General features: G+C 46.3%; 1 protein-coding gene and 1 long non-coding RNA gene across 2 annotated transcripts in view; both read left to right on the forward strand.

Annotated features, from left to right (window-relative positions):
* The first annotated feature begins 2,811 nt into the window (after positions 1-2,811).
* LOC112952838 lies at positions 2,812-6,539 on the forward strand. The gene is made up of 3 exons (XR_003250476.1): positions 2,812-2,911; positions 3,678-3,839; positions 6,505-6,539. It is a non-coding gene; the product is annotated as an uncharacterized LOC112952838 (long non-coding RNA).
* A 4,515-nt stretch (positions 6,540-11,054) lies between these two features.
* Positions 11,055-11,713, forward strand: part of RFX7 (regulatory factor X7) — a 51,150-nt gene continuing 50,491 nt past the window's right edge. The window contains exon 1 of the mRNA XM_026045739.1: positions 11,055-11,074. The gene's annotated coding sequence lies outside the window, so the exon portion shown is untranslated. The remainder of the gene's footprint in view (positions 11,075-11,713) is intronic.

Here is an 11,713-nt window from a genome sequence, read left to right on the forward strand (position 1 = left end):
TGCGGCCGCAGGCAGGTGCCCTGGCCGTGCACTCACGGCRAAGGCCCATCCGGCACCTCCTGCTGCTCCTGTGCCTTCCCTCATGTCTTTCCGTGGTGCCAGCTGGCCCATCCGTGGAGTGCCCGAGGGGAAAGCGGCAGCGATGCTACATGTCAGGTCGATGCGGGTCCGGTGGCTGCATGTCCTTCGGAAGCGAGCAAGCCAGCGCGTAAACAAGGGGGAGGGGAAGGGGCCCTCAAACGCAGCAACYAGAGGTAATCTTGTCCCTTAATATGGAGTGTAACCTGTTTATTTTGGTTACACGCTAAACTGCAGTTGTATTTTCTTTAATTCAGTATCGCAGACGTGATGAGTGTTCCCCCAGCGGTGGGGAACAGGGAGGACCTTTGTCAGGCTCGCGATGCCGGGCGAGCCGTTCAAGACAGCCCCGATTCCTCCATGCCGCGGCAGGAGAGGAGGCAACTGCGTTAATCCAATCCRGAGCGCCGGATAAACTGAGAGGGGTTGTTTACCTCGCGTAGGAAGAAGTCTCTTGGGGATGAGTTTTATTGTGATCTGCACAGTCATCCATCTCCCTCAATGCCTGCCCTCCTGTTTGGGAGTAAAACATATACAGTAATTTAAGATGCAGATAATCCCACAACTATAATCCAGACAGATTTAGCTGCAAATGATTTTTTTTTTCTCCCCTGCAACAAACAACATATTTTGATGTTCTCATAATTGAAGCTGTAGAGTCTTCCTGGCATTAACCACATGTAAAAATGTATTTCTGGGAGGACAGTGATTGCACAGCTGGAGCATGTTTTTAATGGATTCCAGCTCTTCGCCTGCACACCACATAAGATCATATGATGTTTATATGAAAATCAATGTAAAGTGTACCTCCCCAGTAGTAATGGGGATAATCTGATGAATGTTCATCTCCACACATCATCCCTTTGAAAATGAACTTAACTGCTTCAATTGTAATAATGTATTACTATARTACATTACACAGTATAATAATATAGAGCCTGGCTCTCTTGTAGCATTTTTCATAAGTAGATCAGAGCTTTTATTGTTTTCAGCCTCCTCAGACTGAACTTTTAGTCTGTCTCGCTCAGCAGTTTCCAGGGAAATAGGGATTCCGGGGGGAGAGCCAGCAGCAGGATTTGCATGAAAGGGGGAGATATGAAGCCCTGCACCCCCTAGGCTGCAAGCGCATGCCAGCCTCRGTCCTGTATTCCTCATTAATTGCAGAGATCCTCAAGGGAGCAGGGGAGACCCTGTACAGGATYCTAATACTCCAGCTGCAAAAATGCCAGCCCTCCTACAGTTGGAAGCACTGGTGGAGCTTCAGTAGCAAAAATGCTTATACAGGGGATTTTTAGGAGGGACATGTACTATAGAGAAAAGCTCGAATCTGCTGCGTTTACCAGTTTGGTGTGCACGAGAGTGCTTGGATGGAGGCGAGCTGCAGGGTCACRTAGTGAACTTGGCTTCCAAACCGTGTTGCAAATGTGCCAAGTTTGTCATTCACCCCCTGGCCAGGGCTTTTGGGTACAGGCCTGCGCACACTGGGAAGTAATTTAATGCTAAGTTTATGTTGTCAATAAGCACCTGGGCAAATCAAAAAYTTTGCATCATTAGGAAATAGCTGTGGGTATTGGGACATCTCATATTGTGTTTTTGTTCCTCAAGGTGTGGAGGAATCGGATGGCAGTTCATCGGGTGAATTATTTCAGTAATGCTCACCTAGAAAGCCCTTCCCTCCTGCTATGGCCTGGGTACCTTCTCTGAGGATGCTGTATTGATAGCCCCCAAAAGTATTAAAGTCCCGAGAGATTTTTAGGTGTGAAGAGATATTCATGGATTGCATAAGAAGCAAGAGAAATGGGGTTGAGGGAGGTGCCCGTGCTCAGTGGAGGAGGGAAACCGGACTCAAGCAAAGCAGCAAACAAGTGAAGAGGTAACTTTGCAGCAAACAACTAGTTTGTTTTTACTTCGGTGAAAAAGCTTTCTAGCTTTACAAACAAATTTGGTATAGAGCTTCACTGGGCAATAATGAAGTATACGCCATAAAGAACATTGCTGAGAGGGTCTGTTGCTTATACTTTTGCTGAGGAAGGGAAACAATCACACTTTCAGTATGATATAGTGTCCTTCATAAGATTCCTTTCAAAAGGCATCTAAATTTCTTGACACTAGCATGAAACACACAAAAATCTGCCTCTTATCCCTGACATGATCAGTACTAAAGGTAAGTGGATCTCTTCATTCTGGTGTTAGCAGTTGTTGGAAGATAGAAAATGTGTTTTTTGAGTCTCTTCATAAATTGATCAAAGCCCAGACTGATTTGTTCTTGCACAGCTCAAGCTGGATTTACATAGTTAAACTTGTTCTTTTTTTCTAAACTACAGAAACGCACAGAGACCTGTGTACTGAAATTTGAAGTAGTAACTTATTTTCACTGTTAACAGCTGTGTTATTTCACTGCCTGAAAAAGGCCACCGGTGGCAACTACCCTATACACCTGGAGATGAGATGCTGGTCTTCCAGGGCCAGTAGTAGCTATTGCTGCTCTTGCTGAAAAAAATTGTACTTCAAATAAATCTGAGAATGATAACCCAGAAAATCAAAAAATTCAATGAGGTGGACTTTCCTACAGCAAGCAATCACTCTTCTGGGTGGAAACCCTCTAAAAGAAACACACTGCATATATGTAGCAGCACTTTTGGTTTCATGCTTGTTGTGGGCTATTCTGTGCAGTAAATACTCTGGTAATTTGGTTTCAGATGCAGCTAGGCTTACACGTTTGCAAAGAAAAGGAAACTGAGAGGAGACGAAGAGCTCACCTCCCTGCTCTGGCACCCCATGTTAAAGCAGTGGGTCTGCTCCTATTGCACTAAAGAAAGAACTTCCACTTCTGGTATGAGAAATTATATTTATGCTGAATTATCTGTGAGTATCCAAGTGTGATCCTGAACAAATTGGACTCTGCAGGTTTAATGCCCGTGAGATGGAAAAGCTGCCCCATAGCTCTTGTTCTGCTCTGTCTTGTGCACGGTGCATGGACCACCAGCACTTGCCACTGCATGAAACTGCAGCTGGGAGCTTTTGAGCTCTCATTCTCCTCTTTCTGAGAGAACTTCCTTACTCCCCTAACAAGAATAATATATATAAAAAAAAAAAAAAAAAAAAAAAAAAAAAAAAGCTAAAGAGTTTAAAATGGATCTGGCGTAATTGTCATAACTGCATTTTTTTGTTTGAAAAGATGTTTGAAGCAATTGTAAGTTTTCAGTGTAAGAACATTGCAAATGTGGTCCCCAAAGCCTCCTCGTGACTGCACACAGGGACTTGTTTGTTGGGAGGAGGCTGCCTGCCTKCAGCTTTTTGTTTTTTTCCTTTCCACCCATTTTATTATAACCTGACCTGTCCCTTAGCAATTATTTTGAATTGTGCTAGGACACTTTTCCTCATTCCATTTGGATTTTAATTTGCTAATGCAAATGTATCTCAAAACATCAGCTTCTCGAGTTATTAGATCCGTGGCTTGATGATGCATATTGGGCTTAATTTAAGTATCAAACTAGCAAAGCAAGATCAAGAAATGAAAGAGCACCATGTAAATATTGACAGATTGTTTTTTATGACTAAGCTATGATTATTCTTCATTAATTTGCATGTGCTTTCAGAAAGGAAAGGAACAAATTTGAAAAGCAGAGCAACATTATTCTACAAAAGGCAACCATTTATCGAGATTGCTGAACCTCCTATTCAACAAATCCCTCAAAATGAAAATAAAAACAGAATGAAATTATGAAAATATCACACAGTGGGACAAACCTGGCACGTTGGTAAGATGAGCATGCTCTATGTCTGCGTCAGTACTTTCAGATTAAATGCACTGTGTGTGATACTAAAACCAGTGTTTTTTTCTAGCCCCCTATCTGTCACTCGGCAGCATACCGCTTSCTTTTGGATGGGTATAGGAGAGCTAGACGGAGAGCTCTGTGTCTGCCGTGGCAATCTGTCCCCGGACACCGCAGTGCTGCTGGATCACCCGCCATGAGCTGCACCAGCGCAGCGAGGGCAGGGTTTGGGCCTGGGACCTTCATTTCCTCATGGCTTCCATGTGGCCTGAGCACAGCCGACACCTTCCCCTTCTCTTCCACCTCACATTGATACAGCTAAGGCGACTCCAAGCCAAGTAGTTAATTGTGGTAACTTTTCAAGCAGATTTTCTGCGCGTGAAGTTGCCATTTGCACTGTTGTGCTCCCCSTCTCTGAGCGGCGTCTCCAGCAGTGCTGCTGCTCGCGGAGGGAGGCCGCGGCGGCCTGTGGCTTGCCCGGCTCTCTTAACCTGTTGTGGCAGTTTCTAAAGATGCTCTCCGCTCGCTCTTACTGCCCTGCATGCACTTGGCTGCTCTTGTGGTGACCGTGAGGGCCCAGCTCGAGTTACTGCTATGGGAGCTCCCTGCCAGGGAGCCACAGGCCATGGTCACAGCCCACCCTTTCTAAAAGCCCAGATAGGCACGTCTCTAAGCCGAGTCTCTGCTGCCTTTATAAAGGTCTAAGTGTTACTTCTGGCCAACCTCCCTCCTGATCTGTGTCAGAGGGAGGGATTGTTCCAAGGCCGACCTCAAACTTGTTGAATTGGCCTCGGTAGCACTATAAGAATAGCGACGATCCTAAACCTGGGTTGACCAGGATGACTCTTGACCTTGAGGGCCACCAGAGTTTGGCAGGATATTTTAAAAGCTGACAGAAGGAATGAGGAAAACAAAACTCTAAAAACAACACAAGGGAAATTTTAATTAGCAAAATGGGATTCAGCTCATCGTCAAGGTTAAAGTAAAAACAAAGAGCAGAGAGAAAACTCTCCTTGCTTCTTCCCCTTGGAGATCTGCTCCATGCTTTCTGAAGGACAGAAAATGAGCTGCCAAAAGGAGGAGGAAGTGGGAACAACCATTTTGTATGATCTGTCAGAAGTCTCCAAAGGCTCCTCCTGTAGAACATATTAGTATTTCATACCTATTCTCCATTTTGGTAAAATAGGTCTTGGTAGAGCATCAGGGATGTGCCCCACTGCTGCTGTGTACCGTGTACTGTTCAGTATTTGCTCTCTGCATGTTAGGGATGGCCACATACCCTTTTCTCTTGTCTTCAGACTTTTCTTTTTGCTGCTTCCAATTACAAAATAATCAGCCTCATACAGGTACAAGAAACCATGTCCCATGGGGAAAGTTACAAGTAGATCGAGTTAGGAAGCTGACCTCCTGAGGTATTTATTTCTTTCTCCAAACAGTGGTGTAACACATCCAGCCCCAGCATGCTCTGGTTTGTATTACATAAACTTAGCTGCTTCAACAGAGGTTCATTCAAATGAAAACTGCTAAAAAACTTTGAGCAGTATCCCAAACAGCAGAGGTCAGGATTTTATCCATTATAATCTCCACACTTCACCCTATCCTCCAAACAAATCAGTCACAAACTGGCAGCTTTTATCCTGATTTCCATATTTTCACACATAACATTTTATTAAAAAGCTATTAAGTTTAAAATACATCAATCATCTCTTGAGCTCACATTAAACATAACAGAGGGCATGAAGTGCTAGCTCACGCTGAAGTTTATACTTTAGTCTGTTTTTCTTTTCAGTTGTTAGAGAAATGTTAGAAGCTGTAGAGTGTGGGAACAGCTGTTTCTTGGCTGTGTGCAGTTTTGATTTGTAAGAGTAGTGATATTGTAACTGCTCCACTGATTAGCAGTTTTTGCAAGAAATTCTGAAGTTGCTGGAAGCATTTTGATAAAGGATGTTCATTGTGCTCCTGTTTACATTGATCTGCCCTTTGTTTGCTTGGTTGGTTGTTTTTGTTATTGTTTATTTCTAGGTTCAGGGTCCAACCCAATGATGTTGGTTAAGACCACAGATTCCTGTGGGTACCTGCCCCTGGACCCGTTCCCTCAAGAGTCATTTGGCTTCACCCCAGTTCTGTAGTACCTCTCCTGATAGCCTAATTTTGGCTTTGAGCTAGATCCAGTGCTCAGATAGGATAAGGATAAGATTTCAGCCAGATGGATTACGAGCAACATTTTCTTTCAAAGTTCTTGGCTCTAGCTCCGCACAAGATTGCTTCAGGCCAACAGGATAAAACCCTGTCCTTCGCACAGCCGAGTCGGGCGCTTGCTCAAGTGCACAACGTGGTCCTCCTGCGTGCTGCCATCCCAGCTGCATTGCTATTAGAGTGGCTGTTTCCCACACGAAATCCAGTTGAGTTGCTGGCTGCAGGGCTATGTAGCATAAACTTCCATRGAGGTGGGTGACAGCGTGAAGAGCCCACACCTAGGTATAGTGCCATCAGTAGACAGCACTACACAAGGCCTTTGTTTCTTCTGTTCTATGCTGATAAGAAAAACTAACATCCATGGCCCACTAAACTCTATACTGGTTAAGAGAACTTCCTTGAAGTTTTTGAATCTAATACAAACAGAAAATATGTTTTTTTTTTTTTTCTTCAGTTTGACTCAGAGCATGAAGGAATGAGATTCAGTCCTTCAGTGTTCCTGAGCAAGTCTGCAATCACATACTTGTGCTTCATGCTGAGGAACACCTTCCTTTGCATATAGGACTTTTTCAGTCTTTGGAAGTGATGTCATTGCAGGTATGTTAATATTTTGCTACYACTTATCAGTGGCAGCACAAATCTGTCTGGTATCTCAATTATTTAGGTTGTAGCAGACAAAAACAATATTCTTAGCATTTTTAGTGGAAGAATTTAAGCARCCTATGTGAGATCTGCTCTGAACTGAAGGAAATTTTTGTTATATGAGCAGTCCAGGGAGGAACCGTCCATGTGAAAACTCAAACTGTATTTGTATGTGTTGTGTTCTTGTCCCATGGGAAGCCGCAGGAGTCAAGGAGAATTGCTCACGACTTGACGTCCTTCAGAGATCTCTAGATGCCTTTTCCTGCACTTTGTGATATTCAGCATAGAGAGAGAGATGCTCCACCACTTTCTCAAGCCTTTTTGTGTCCTAAGCCCATGCCTAGCATGCACACAGAGCCAGGTATTTAATAGTTCACACTGATTTGTCAGTAGGGGATGCAAAGTCTGAGCAGGTACAGAACAAAGGCCTCCACCTATGATGGTGGTTACAGCCACAAATCTCACTGCAAAACAATGTTAATCATTAAAACAAAGGTATTCTCAAAACTGTCTCATTTATTAGAGGCCTGGCTTATTTTTCCATGTTGTAATGTGATCAGCGCTGGAGAAGCCTTAGCATTACCTTCAATCACAGCTTAATTGGAATCATGAACAGTTTTCCTTATGACCTCCCCAGGTAGCAAAAGATTTGAATTCTAAATGTATGCCTGAATAGGCCTTGTTGTTCTAAATTGCTCTTCTTTCTCTGAGCGTGCACTGACAAGTATGTTTATTACTGTACAACGCTGTGAACCAAGTAATGTTTATTATGATTGTGCTCGAGGGTCAGTGCAGAGTCTCACCCGGCTGAGGTGCATTTCAGATAGGTTGTGTCTGAGGGCACTCTCCCTTTGGAGCAACTTGATGGGAATGGGTATGTGGAGAGCTCCCACCTTTGCCTCTGGGGCAAGCAAGTAGGGTGACAAGTCTCATCCGAGTCCATATTTACATATATAAATATATGCATGTGTGCATGTATGGCAGAAGGGAAAGTCATGACGGAAATCTGTTTGTTTCTAAGTAACCTTATACAGACAGATAAAGGGATTTTACCATGCTAAATTGTTCAGCAATGTTGCTTGACACACCTGGTGTCTGGCATTGTATTCTGATGTAGGCACATTGCTGCCTTACGACTAGAGCCATGCATCCATGTGGCTAAGAATAAAAAAGCAGTGACACTATAGTAGATCCTCAGACTCCCTTGCTTGAAGGGATACTATCAAGGAAACTAGGCCAAAAACTTGACCTATTTTAACAGACATGGCAATCTGTTCTTTTAAAAAAATCATTCACGCTTCATTGAATCCTTCTCTCCTATAACATGAAAAATATCCAAAGTAGTAACATTCAGAATTCTTCTGTCTTTGTACACACTTTCTGTATTGTGTATATAGCTATACATATATTGCAAGTTAAACTATCCAGTTTGACAATTTAATTTTTGCCCATATCTGATCATGAGAAAGAAGTAATCTTAAAAATTAGCAAATACAGAGGCTGAGCTAATTTGATGTAGCTCTAATTGCTTCCTTGCTGCTCCTTCTCCTCAGTATTGACTGCGTGGACCCATTTGGCTACCACAAGGACGAGGGATCCATAAAGGATTCTTGCCTCCAGGGAATTCCATGTTTTGCCATATTCCTCTGCTGTTTTGTTGCCTGAGACCTGGCTGGGGAAGACCCTGCAGGCAGTGCTGGGCTGCAGTCGGAGGGAGCTGCCTGCAGCAGATGGGGCAGGGGCGGAGGCCTTGTCTTCCCTGTGGCACCATTCCTGGAGCCAACCACATGTGTCACCTCTGGCAGCAACCGTGGCCTGGAGGTGTGGGACTTCTGGTGGAAACACTGGGAAGAGCCTTGTGGAACGGCCTCTGGTGCCAAAGGCTGTGCAGATGAGGTGGAGCAGGGCACTGGGCTGAAGTTTTGACCCAACAGCCCTGGAGTGTTAAGAACAGATGGGCAAAAAGTGTCTGTGGTGGAACAGGCTGCCCAGGGAGGTTGTGGAGTCTCCTACTCTGGAGGTCTTCAAAACCCGCCTGGATGCCACCCTGTGCCACATGCTCTAGGTGTGCCTGCTTGAGCAGGAAGGTTGGACTAGATGATCTCTAGAGGTCCCTTCCAAGCTTAAATATTCTGTGAATCTGTGAATCTGTGAACATGGCTGCTTTGACCTTTTCTGTTCGTGACAGGACACTGGGCTGTCTTGTGGGGGATAGGGACCTGAAAGAAAAGAGTCCATAGAACGGAAAACTTTCAGACTGCATCTTGGGGATTTACTCTGCTTATCATGACTTACTAACTGTGAATGATGTGTACAGTATCCCAGCAAAATGTGGCCTTCCTCATCCGACCTGCCATGGCAAGCCGTAGCTGAGCCTGACCATCCCTGTCATGTATCCGACGGTCACTTGCATCTGCAGATGCAAGGGCAGCATTTGCATTTTGTTATCATTTTAAAACTATCTTGGAGAGATGTAAATGACCAAATGAATGGCAACATAGGAAGGAACTAGAGCTGGTGAGGGTGGTTTTTGAGACAGTTTCCACAGTTAGTCAGGGCAGTGCTGAACCTGAACCTTTGCTAGAGATGTAGCCGCGACCAAGGGGCCTGGCTCAGACTCCAAGGGTGTTTTTAGCACTTTGCCTGTTATTTGGCAGGTCGCAGTGCTGCCCAGCTCACAGCACCTGCAGCAAATTTCCAGTCAGGCAGGCTCTCACTAGAATTAAAATATCCCATTAAAAAAGCTCCCTTCCCATGTTCTGTGCATTGCCAGGTTTCTGCTGTTGGTTGGTATGAGTGTGAAGGTTTTTGATTTTTTTTTTTTTTTGAACCAACTGAAAGCGTAAATTTTGAAGTACCCATTAAAATTGGCTAGGTGAATTACCAGTTACTGCACTCCCATTTGCCCATCACTGCACATGCGTGGAAGAAACAGAGAGGAGAAGTGTTGAGGAGATGTCTTGGGCATAACTCAGGATACACAGACAGACATCCCTAGGGAAGGAGAGCTGCAAAAAAAAAAGGCATCAAAATGGAGTTCACTGAACCAGCATTAAAGGTTTTGCGAAGTGTCTTTTTTTAGCAAAGCTTTAAAGTCAAATATCCTCACAGAATTTATTTTATGCTTGTCTTGAGGATAAAGATRGCAAGAATTCATTATTTATCTGCCTTGTTCCTCAGGTTAGTTTCTGAGTCTGCAGGTGGCCCTGCATTAGTCAAGAGGCCACAGATGTCTCTCCATCTCCAGGGAGCACACGGAGAAGCACATGCCCTCAGTCCTGGTCACTTGGTGGAAAAGAGGGCAGAGACATTCCTCCTCGAAAGCAGGAGACAGTGTATTCCCCAACTGCCAGAGATAATTCATAGCAGGGAAGTACAAAAACAAAGCTGCACTAAAGTACAGGAGAGAAATTCCAGGAAAATAGGTTAGACAGTATTTAAGCACATTTTTTTTCCTGCAGAGGGGGCTTGTGCTAGCTCTCAAGTTCCAGAAATGGAGGAAAAATAAACACAGCTTTTGGATCTAAATGGGCAAGATGAAGTTAGCTCTTGCTGGTGCCCCAGACCTCACAGCAAGAGTGTCCTCTCGCAGGCCTTTGGGTCTCACTCTATCAGTTTCTTTTTGAAGATACRTTTTTAAGAGTGTATCTGTGCTGCAGAGCAAGATTCCACCACTGTTGAGTTAGAAAATATGGGAATTTCAGTGCTAATATGGCCACGTTGCTGTCTAGACTAGCAACGTCTCTCTGCAGAAAGGGAGTGCCTGGGAATAGAGGCACTGGAAGAGAAACACCCTATTCGTGTCTAGGCTGAGCTCTTGCATGCTTTAAAATAGCCATTGGCAAATGATAAGGAAGGAATGGTAAGTAAGATCCCAGTCCTGCAAACACTCTGCAGGCTTCTGCCTTAAGCCCTGGCCTTTGTTTACAGTAATGGGCACARAATTCAACTCGGTGTCTTCAGTGTCATGCATTCCTGTCTGTGCTGACCAGAAACCCTGACCCAGGAGCATTGGGTATTCCCAGCCCCTGGGTCTCAGTCCCCAGGAGAGGCTGGGATGGTTCTTGCTTGGGTGTGTATCCCTGGAGGGGCAGATGTGAGGCCTGGGGCAGCTCATCCGAATGCAGGTTAAAAAAACTTGGATCTATTTCTTTGCAGTGAGTCAGGTGCTGCTGCACGAGCTGGATGCGGATGGAKGATGCCTGGCACAGGCCAGGCACCTGGCACTGCGCTGGGGCTGTGTGTGTCCCCCGCTCAGCATGGACCCGAGGACGCCGTGTTGGGAAGGAAGTGTCAGGATGGGAAGGAAGGGTCTATCCCCTCTTGCTGCATGGGCAGGGACCCCATCTCCAGCCTGACTACCCGGGCCGGCCCTGGACACGGTGGGTGCTGGGGCCCTKGGGGATGCGGTGCCGTGGGGCGGGCGCAAGGCCGTGGTGGCTGCAGTGTGGCCTGCATGCACCAGGGCGCTGCAGAGGAGCTGCAGCCCCTTTCTCTGTAGGCCACGTGATGCCAACGCTGCTGTAAACAAGTGTGTTCGCAACTCGATGATGTTGGGGGCTGAGCACACAGGGTGCTCAATAATAAATGTCTTTAGGCGGATGTTGCTTTAGGAAAGCAACATGGCAGGGCTGTGTGYGCCCGTTCCTGCAGCGCAGCCCGGGCCGGGCGCATGGCGCCACGTGCTGAACCCGCCGTGGCGCGTGGGGCATCGCGCCGCTGCCCGCCGCGTTCTCCAGGCCGGGGGCCACGGGGGCGGCCCTGTCTGCTGCTGAATGGGGAAAGGCGCAGGGCCCAGCAGAGCCGCTCCCRGCCCGTCCCTGGGGGAAGCTGCTGGATGCCCCGAGTGGGAAGCCCTGGTCCGTGTCCGTCTGCACCCCTGTGTCCACGATGGTCACCCATAAAAGGGGGCTTGTTGGTCCCGGCGCCTCCCGGGGGGCAGGACGCGGGTCCAAAGGCTGGGCCGGGCGCCCCGCGCGCGGCCAGGCCGCCCCGGTGCCCCGCGGAGCGGAGCGCGCAGG

Source organism: Nothoprocta perdicaria, unplaced genomic scaffold, assembly GCF_003342845.1.
Source record: "Nothoprocta perdicaria isolate Ctin4 unplaced genomic scaffold, notPer1 scaffold_41, whole genome shotgun sequence".
Taxonomy (NCBI): domain Eukaryota; kingdom Metazoa; phylum Chordata; class Aves; order Tinamiformes; family Tinamidae; genus Nothoprocta; species Nothoprocta perdicaria.